The sequence below is a fragment of the Trachymyrmex septentrionalis genome, unplaced genomic scaffold (assembly GCF_001594115.1).
Source record: "Trachymyrmex septentrionalis isolate Tsep2-gDNA-1 unplaced genomic scaffold, Tsep1.0 scaffold20, whole genome shotgun sequence".
Taxonomy (NCBI): domain Eukaryota; kingdom Metazoa; phylum Arthropoda; class Insecta; order Hymenoptera; family Formicidae; genus Trachymyrmex; species Trachymyrmex septentrionalis.
Genome location: NW_017305180.1, coordinates 46723 through 55731, shown reverse-complemented (window position 1 = coordinate 55731; position 9009 = coordinate 46723).

The following is a 9009-nucleotide window of genomic DNA, read 5'->3' as shown; positions in this document are numbered from 1 at the left end:
CTTCATTAACAGTTTCCACAAGATGACCCCATAAGTTCTCGTAACGCCACGTAAACAGTATTCAATGCAAGTACCTACCTGGAAATTGTATTTGTCGTCGGGGGAAATTGCTGGCACCTCGAGTATCCGAAATTCGCCAACGAGCACGAGATTGAAATTCTCACTCCGGCCGCCACACCGCTCCTCGTCGCCGTCGTCATCGTCGTCGTCCTTCGAACCGCAGCACTGGCCGCAGTGTTATAATTATCCGATTCGATCGATGCGAGGACGGGGGACGCAGGGGAATAAACGGCAGAGACCTGGGTCGAGAGAGATAATTACGAGTTAATCGGGGAAAATTTGTACAGCAATGATAATATGCGCGGCAAATGGAAATTCGAATAAACGGTTGGCTTTATATGAGGGCGACCGTCGCTTTATTTGCACTAGAACGACACGACAAATGGTCCGAAAAATTGATAAACTGCCAAGCGAAGGGCTGAATACAAAGCAACCTGGAAAAATGCTGAACTGGTGTATTCAGATTTCAACCATCGAATATTTTACATATAATTCTTTTAGCATAGATACTTGTGTTTTAATCGTTTATTAAAATCTTTATTTAAATCAAGATAAATATAATCTTTCCTTTTCATTGTTATTTGTATGTTGTCAAAATTTATATTTGTATGTTAAATTTTCATATTTGTTTGTGTTTTAACATTTTATGTGCATAAATTCAAAAAGCTTGAAAGTTTTGAAAATTAAAATTTTATAAAAATACTTTACCTTATCTCAGAATTAATATAATTTTAATATAATCTGTTTAAAACCTATTGTTTATTTTAAAAATAATTCATAAAATAATTTTCGTGTTATTACCATAAATAAGTTAAATAAATATTACCCTATCAATCATCAAAAGTGAACTAACTTCATAAAAAAATCATCACAACTTAAAAAGTTTTTAAGAATCGTGAAACAAAAATGACAAAATTAATATTTGATCGTGTTAAGATTATATTCATTTGCCGATTATTTGTTTAGTCAATAATTTTCTGTCAAGTTTTAAAAAGTTTTTTCTTTTTTCTGGGAAACTTTCCACTTTCTGAATCACTTTTAAAGGATGATACTTTTAAGAGAACGATATGTAGGTTTTTAAAATTCTAAAAATTTAGATACCTATAAATTTCTATTACATTTATAAAGGTGTTTCAAAATTCGCGCCCGCAAAGTACAAGATACTTTATGCTAAAACAAACAACTTTTTCTTTTAACGAAATTGCATCCAATAAATAATTTTTGCGCTTATTTGTTAACTGCAACCTGCTCTTCTGTAAAAACTACTTATCGGACGCAATTTTGCTAAAGGAAAAAGTTTCTTTTAGCATAAAGTATCACGTTTTGTACTTCGCGGGCGTGAATTTTGAAATATTCTGTATATTTCATTTTTCTGAACAAAAACTGAAATTGTGACTAAATTTTAAAATCATTAAAAAAATGTAATGCTAAACGTTATTTCTGTGAAACAAATTTTTTTACTATATCAAAAAATTATTTATTTACAATTTTTATTCACGTAGCTTTAAATTCCACCGTAACAATGCATTCAAAGTGTAAAATCGACAAACAAATTACGGATGTCAAAGAAATGCGATTGATTACAATCACTACGTTAACTGGTGCGCGCTACTATTAGCACTCGACACTTTATTCGTCACTTGCAGTATTTGATTCGCTTCCATCATGCAACAAACCCAATACACGAAACGAAAATTTGATGTCGAGAACAAAGATATTTAATCGGCGAGATACCAAGGTTTTTAATTGATTGGGTTTGTGGTTCATTTGTTTTGGAATAGTACGGTATTTTTTCGTTTTAATTCTTATATTGGTGTACACTTTTAGATGAAGGTTAAATTACAAATCAATTTTTCACCCTGGGCAAAACATTACGTATATACACAGTTTAATGCATTTTGCGATTCGCACAAATCGCCCACTTTTCACTTAAAAATACTCGTTTCCGTCTAAAGCTAAATTTAGACCTGACATTTATCGCATGACATTTCTCATTAGCGTTCTTTTACTCTAACATAGAGTGACGCCTGACAGAAATTCTTCTGTTTGCGTTTATATTATATACATATATTTATACTACTGTCTCTGACGCGTGTATCTGATAAATATGTTATAATACCTAAATATGAAATACGTAGTATTAAGAATGTAAAATATAATACAGCAATAATCAATAATAATTCAACTGTGTGTGTTGATGTAATGTAACTGTACGTAATGTCTATGTCTTAATAATATTACTTACATAAAATTATGATATTTAGTATTGACATAATCCGTCATCATTTATCATGATATGTGTATTTTATTCATCATAAGTTTACGACATAAAGAAAGTAATAAGTAATTTGTAAATATTTTAACTTATTTTCGTACATTTTATTTATAATTTTATAATAATTTATCATAGGTGTAAGCTATTGGATAGAAGAACCTGATACTTGATCCCTCCTTTTGATTTTGTTGAACATTTAAAAAAATAAAGAAAAGGAAAAGGTTGTTATACTATATCATATATATTTTAATAATATATTTAATCGCACTGATCAGTTTAAAAAATAACATTTCTTAGAGTAATTTACATTTTAGTAAAATAATCCAATGTATCAAGTATCCCCTATTCTAAAAAACTTGATTTAGGATCTAGTATTTTTTTTTAATTTTTTTTTAAAGGTTTTTATTAAGACTAACTTTGTAATTGTCTTTAAAGTGACCAAATTTTTATTTTATTACAATGTTTATACTGACAAAAAAAAATTGGACAGTTGAAAAATAAAATAGATTCATACTATATTATTATCGGATTCAACTGTCAAAGTGACATTTGATGTTTTCTATGATTAAGAATGAACACTGTGTTAGTAACATGAAAAAAATAAATCTTTCTATTTATCGAATAATAGATAAGAATCAAATCTCCCAAAAAATCAAGTGATCCCTACACACAGATTCTCCTATATAATCTAATATTCTATCAATATATATGTATGTAATGTGAAATTCCTAAAATATATAAATTGCCAGAAACAAAAAATAATTATAATTATTAAGATCATTTAAAATTAACATCACACATGCCAATAAAAAATGTTTTTAATAAACTGTCGTATTTAAAATATCTATTAAATTATTAATGGTCATACAGCTATAAATTATATATGTATATTATTAATAAGTCTATTTTTGATATTGATTATATTGTTATCATATTATATTTTCAAATAAATCTGTAATATAGCAATTATACAAGATTTAGATAAATTATATATGTGCCGTTATCACATTATGCGTAATTACACATTATGCACAATTTGTATGATTAAGATAAATCTTGCATATTTATTATGATATGTGTTTCAATAATATGACATAACAAAACATTAATTCACATAATGCACGTAATAATATGTCCCAATCATTAACTAATATTGACAGAACTTGTATATCTATATGTATTATTATATTCAGTTTGGCGATTATAAAATCCAAGAAAATGCACGCATCACTAAGAAAACTCATTGAAATCGATGAGAAGATTTTAGTGAACGGTTAGAATTAAATTAAATAAATCTTACTTTGTGTGAAAAAAGACGAATACATACTAACACGTTTATGCAATTCACATCATTGCGTTGCATCCTAGCTATTGCACTTTTCTTTTTAGACTGCTTGCTCGAGCGCAAAACTTTCTTTAAGTAGGATTAGCACTTGAGAGAATGCATTCGGTTCGGATTAATTAATTTTTATGTGAATATGTACATTCTACAGGAAGTGATAAAATTTTTCAAAAATAATTTAATGCAAAAATGCAGGATCATCGAATGTTATTCTATTCTATTTCCATTATACAATCCTACAAATCTGCAATATATGTATTATTTTCGAATCTAGCTCTTTCCGTAAATACTTTTTAAATATAATTTAGACAAAATAAATTCAAACGCAATATTCTACGTTTCATAAAGATATTCAATTATGTTTGTATATTTTTGCGAAAATTTTTTAAAACATTTTTTAGTATAAATATATTAGTACAATTTTATGAAATTAATATATATATTACAACGGTTTTAATAAGAAAATTGATATTATACGAAGAAATCATTATCTTTCGCTGATAATCTTTTTTAAAAACATTTTAATCCTAAAATTCTACGTATGCATCGTCCATACATCGAGATATCCCAGCACATATTTTCACGAGAATGAACGGACACTTTTAGAAGCCATACAATATTTATAGATAGAGCACGCGAAAAAGAGAGATACCTGACCAATAATCGATACTTCCTGCCTGACTAACGTTAGGCAAAATCTCACGATAAAGAGAAAAACGCCTTCAACGAAATTTTCCAATGAAAGACTTCTCTTAGTCATTTTAACTCACCTACATCTAACAATATATTTAAAAAAAAAGCATTTTTCCAATATCTAAAATTGAAAAGCATATTTTACAAATGTAGAATAATTTAATATTAATCTATAATATTAATCAATTATTATATTAATATTAATCAGTAATATTATAAATATTTAACTCTTTCGCTACGGTGATCCTCTTTGTTATAACGTCCGCTAACGAGACCACACTGGTGTACACGTTGCGCACGGACGGTCTTTAACATTTGGATAGCGCAAAGAAAACATATCGAGACAAAGAAAAATAAAACAATATTGAGCGACATTGACATAAACGTAAAATCAGAATATAAATAAAATAAAGACAGAGCTGTATTTTTCAAGTTTAAAATAAATATACGAAATTTTATGGAGAGCAACTATAGTCACCCGTCGTAGCGAAAGGATTAATATGTACATTTCTTTAAACAAAATTGCTTGATTGTTTAAGATCTATCCAGTTTTAAATAATGTACACATTACACGCATCAGTGTAAACACTATATCCTTTTTTACATTAATTTTTGTGATAATATGATCTATTTTTGAAATACTAGAAAAATAAAAAAAGAAATGAGACAAAACTACATTTTCAATTATTACTAATTAATTAATTTATACTGATATAGTTTCAAATTAAATACAAAAAAACTCAAATTCTGATTAAAGTATATAACATTCTCTATTTACATTTCCATTTTAATAAGTTCTTTCTCTTATTATTTTAATCAATTTGTTATTATTATTTTATATGTATACGTAAAATCCATTTGCTTTTCTTTGAAATATCTCATAAACCATTCTATATAAGAAAAGTGTACAAAGTTCTCTTTGTTTCCATTTAACATATACAAAGACCGTATATATATATGTGTGTGTGTGTGTGTGTGTGTGTGTGTGTGCGCGCGCGCGCGCGCGTGTGTGTATTTTTAAAGAGAGAGAGAGGACTTTCTATCTACATAAGCAGTAATATTATCTTTCATAAAAGAAATAATTTTGTTCGTAAAATTTTACATATTTACATTACCATCAGAAGCTTCAAAGAAAGTAATAACAGCAAAGATAAACAATGTCATATTATTCGTATTTTCAACGACGCAATGATGAGGCGTTGTCGAAAAGAAACTCGAGCTCGATTTTATTTACATCTCGTTGATGACACGTATTCTTTCCTTCCTCTTATTACTTTTTTATTTTTCCTCTCTCCCCTTTTTCCCTCTCTCACTGATAGATGAAAACTCAGCAACAGATTGCTCCCCTGTGTAACGCAGCTTCATCCAACAAACTGGGCGTTCGCTTCCGTGTAAATGTGACAGTTCATTCAAATAGGCAATCGAGTTTGCATCCACCACCTTCCGGCCCTTCGTTCGTTAACGCGCAATCTCCTCTTCAACAGGAGAACTATCGTATAAGGAGAATCGGCTCTTCCCCCGATTGGCGTCGAAACGATCCCTTTTGGCTGCGATTAATTTGATGTGGCGTGTTGCAACAATTATACGACACAAAATAACCTTTCTTCGATATTCAAATTTAATAAAAATTTATATATTACTTTAAAAAATTTCAAAGAAAATGATAACAATAATATACCACAAAAAAATAATCCTATATTTTTAGATTTATATCCTTTGTCTCTCAAATCTAAGATTTATAAATTGAATCTGCTTGTCTCTTAAGAGTATAACATTTTTTTTTTAAATTCAAGAATTCTATATTCTAATCTGTATATCTAAAAAAGTGAGATTCATAATACTCTGTCCAACAACATTTGACTTTTTTTTACATTACGGATATACAATAAATATTCAATATATCATTTACGAAATATTTTTGTCTGATGAATCCGTTGACAAAATTTAACTAGCACATTACATTAAGAAAAATGGCGTTAAGGAGATAAAAAATGATAATAAATGATTCAAGATATTATAGCATCGATATCAAATTTTTATTTAATTTCATTAATGCCACGCAAAAATCAACTTTTAGTTTTAAAATGTATTTTGATTCATTACGATATAATTCTTTGTTTTCAAATATAACAATTTGAGAAAAACTTTTTTCTATGTAATACGGTTATTAGACATAGAGACCTTCTAATAAGAGTCTGGACACGAGCCGCATTTTGTGTGTGTGTGTGTGTGTGTGTGTGTGTGTGTGTGTGTGTGTGTGTGTGTGTGTGTGTGTGTATGTGTGTGTATGTGTGTGTGTGTGCAGAATCTCTAGTTTCAGCAAAATCACGTGAGAAAAGAAACACACACGTTTAATATTTCTTTTTCTTTCTCTTTCTTTTTTTTCTTATCTCTTTTTATCTCTCCTTCACTTTTTCAGGAGTTGTTAAAACATGAACCAATCAAAATAAGTGGCTATTTCGTGTCCAGATTCTTATTAGATGATCCCTATAATCTAATAAAATTAGATCTTTTTTTCATCACAATATGAAATAGTCATTTCCGACATATTTTTACCTGCTGAACATAAATTCCTCAAAATTTGATTATTAAATCACAATTTTGAAAAAATGATGTCAAAGAAGCAAAAAATGATGATTCTAAAGATTTTTATAATACTAATTTTTTTCTAAATTTCATTAATGCTCTGCATAAAGTATTAACTTTTAACTTAAAATGCATTTTGGTTTATTTCAAAATGATTTTCCATTTTCGAGATATATGTGTACATGTTGACACATGTATTGCATGTAAAAATAATTCTATTTTTAAATAAATATATCTCAAAAATAAAAAATCATATCAAAATAAACAAAAAAATGGCACATTTTGAAGCTAAAAGTTAATATTTTAAAATGACATTAATAAAATTTAAAAGAAATTTTGTACTGATACTACAAAGTCATGAAAAGCTTCAAAATCATCATTTTTGTGTCTTTAACGCCATTTTTCTCAAAATTATCACATACTAAAGTCAACTATTAATGGAAATGTTAAATAAAAAATTTATCAATAGATTCGTGTTCACGAAGGTAAAAAAAACAGAAATGTACATCAGAAACGACTATTCAAATACGTGTTGCAAAATAATGTGGACAATGTAATTAATTTTGTACAAATGAAAGAAAAATTAATTTTTCTTATCGCTTTAGAAAAATATATAGGTCGTACAGTTGTTACCACAGATTGAACGTGTATGTATATGTGAGCGTGTTTGTGTGTAATGCTCAAACTCTTTTTATTACATCAAGATAATTTCATTATCTCAATTTTTAGGTTTTAATCCCAAGTTACTAATTTTATCTCATAGATTTTCTACACTTATGTACATATTTCGATATGAAAATTATTCACTCCACTGATTCATATAGGATCGAAAAACTTTGAAGTAATATCATTATCTCTTTTCATAATGGAAAGCTTAAAGGAAAACGTTCGCATAGTTTCTGTCATATTTCAATAAGTCTCAAATACGTTGTAACTCCAAACAAAAAAAATATATTTTTATATGAATTTTATTGCAAATTTAAGAATTTTCTTAAAAAACAACCCAATATATTTCCTCTTCAAGGTTTTATTTAATATAATTCAATTAAATTCAAAAGCGTAAAATATATATATTTATCTTAAACACAAGTTTCAGTATTACAAATAGTAACCACGTATTTAAATATTTTGTAACGAAAAATTTATATTATGCGATTGATGTTATTCTACATTTTTCATATTCTATGAGAATATGATTATGAGATGCTATTACGAGTAATGTTATAAGAGTTTCACTTTAAAAAATTCATAAATGCTTTTCTGTTTAAAGTTTTAACTATCTTTTCATATATTCGCTGTATTATTTAGAATCATATATCAAATTTTGATTTTTTTAGAAATTAATTTTGATGTAAATAAGACGTATTCCATACTACAATAAAAAATTAAAAGAAAACAAATTCAGCAGCATTCTTTAAAGAAAAATAAATTTTAGATTGTATTGCACAAATTTTAATTATGTCATCTTGAAAATTTAATATCAGACTGCATTAGAAAAATAACTTAAAAATATAACTGTATATACTGTCTACCACACGTTATTGACTGTACTTTATAAGTTCATCTCTCGTGATTTACCTCTCAAACATTTATTTGTATATTACGTATAACTCATGTTTGTTTGATCTGAATCTAAAGAGAAGAAGCAGCAAAGAGCTTAATTCAAAGACTTCCGAAAATATAAAAAATCATGAACGTGGAACAAGGTCATAATCAGGTTCATTCTCGTACCATTTCAATCTTTTTATTTCTCCTCTGTTTACTTAGACATATGTATATACATGTACAATAATTTCATATCGTCACAGTCTTACATGCTACCTAACACCGTTCTGTTTCTACCCGTTGAATCCTTTTCAATGAATTCTGAGTCTCAAATATGGGAATCAAATATTTCTACGATGCGCGTTGTAATTTCTGGTCGGACTATTTCTTAAAAAATGTCAAACTGTGCATGCACTTCAGTAGTTTTCTTCATCCAATTGTATGATTAAATATATAAGTATAATATATAGAAATATGAGAATTTTTCCTATTTAATTAAATATGGAGA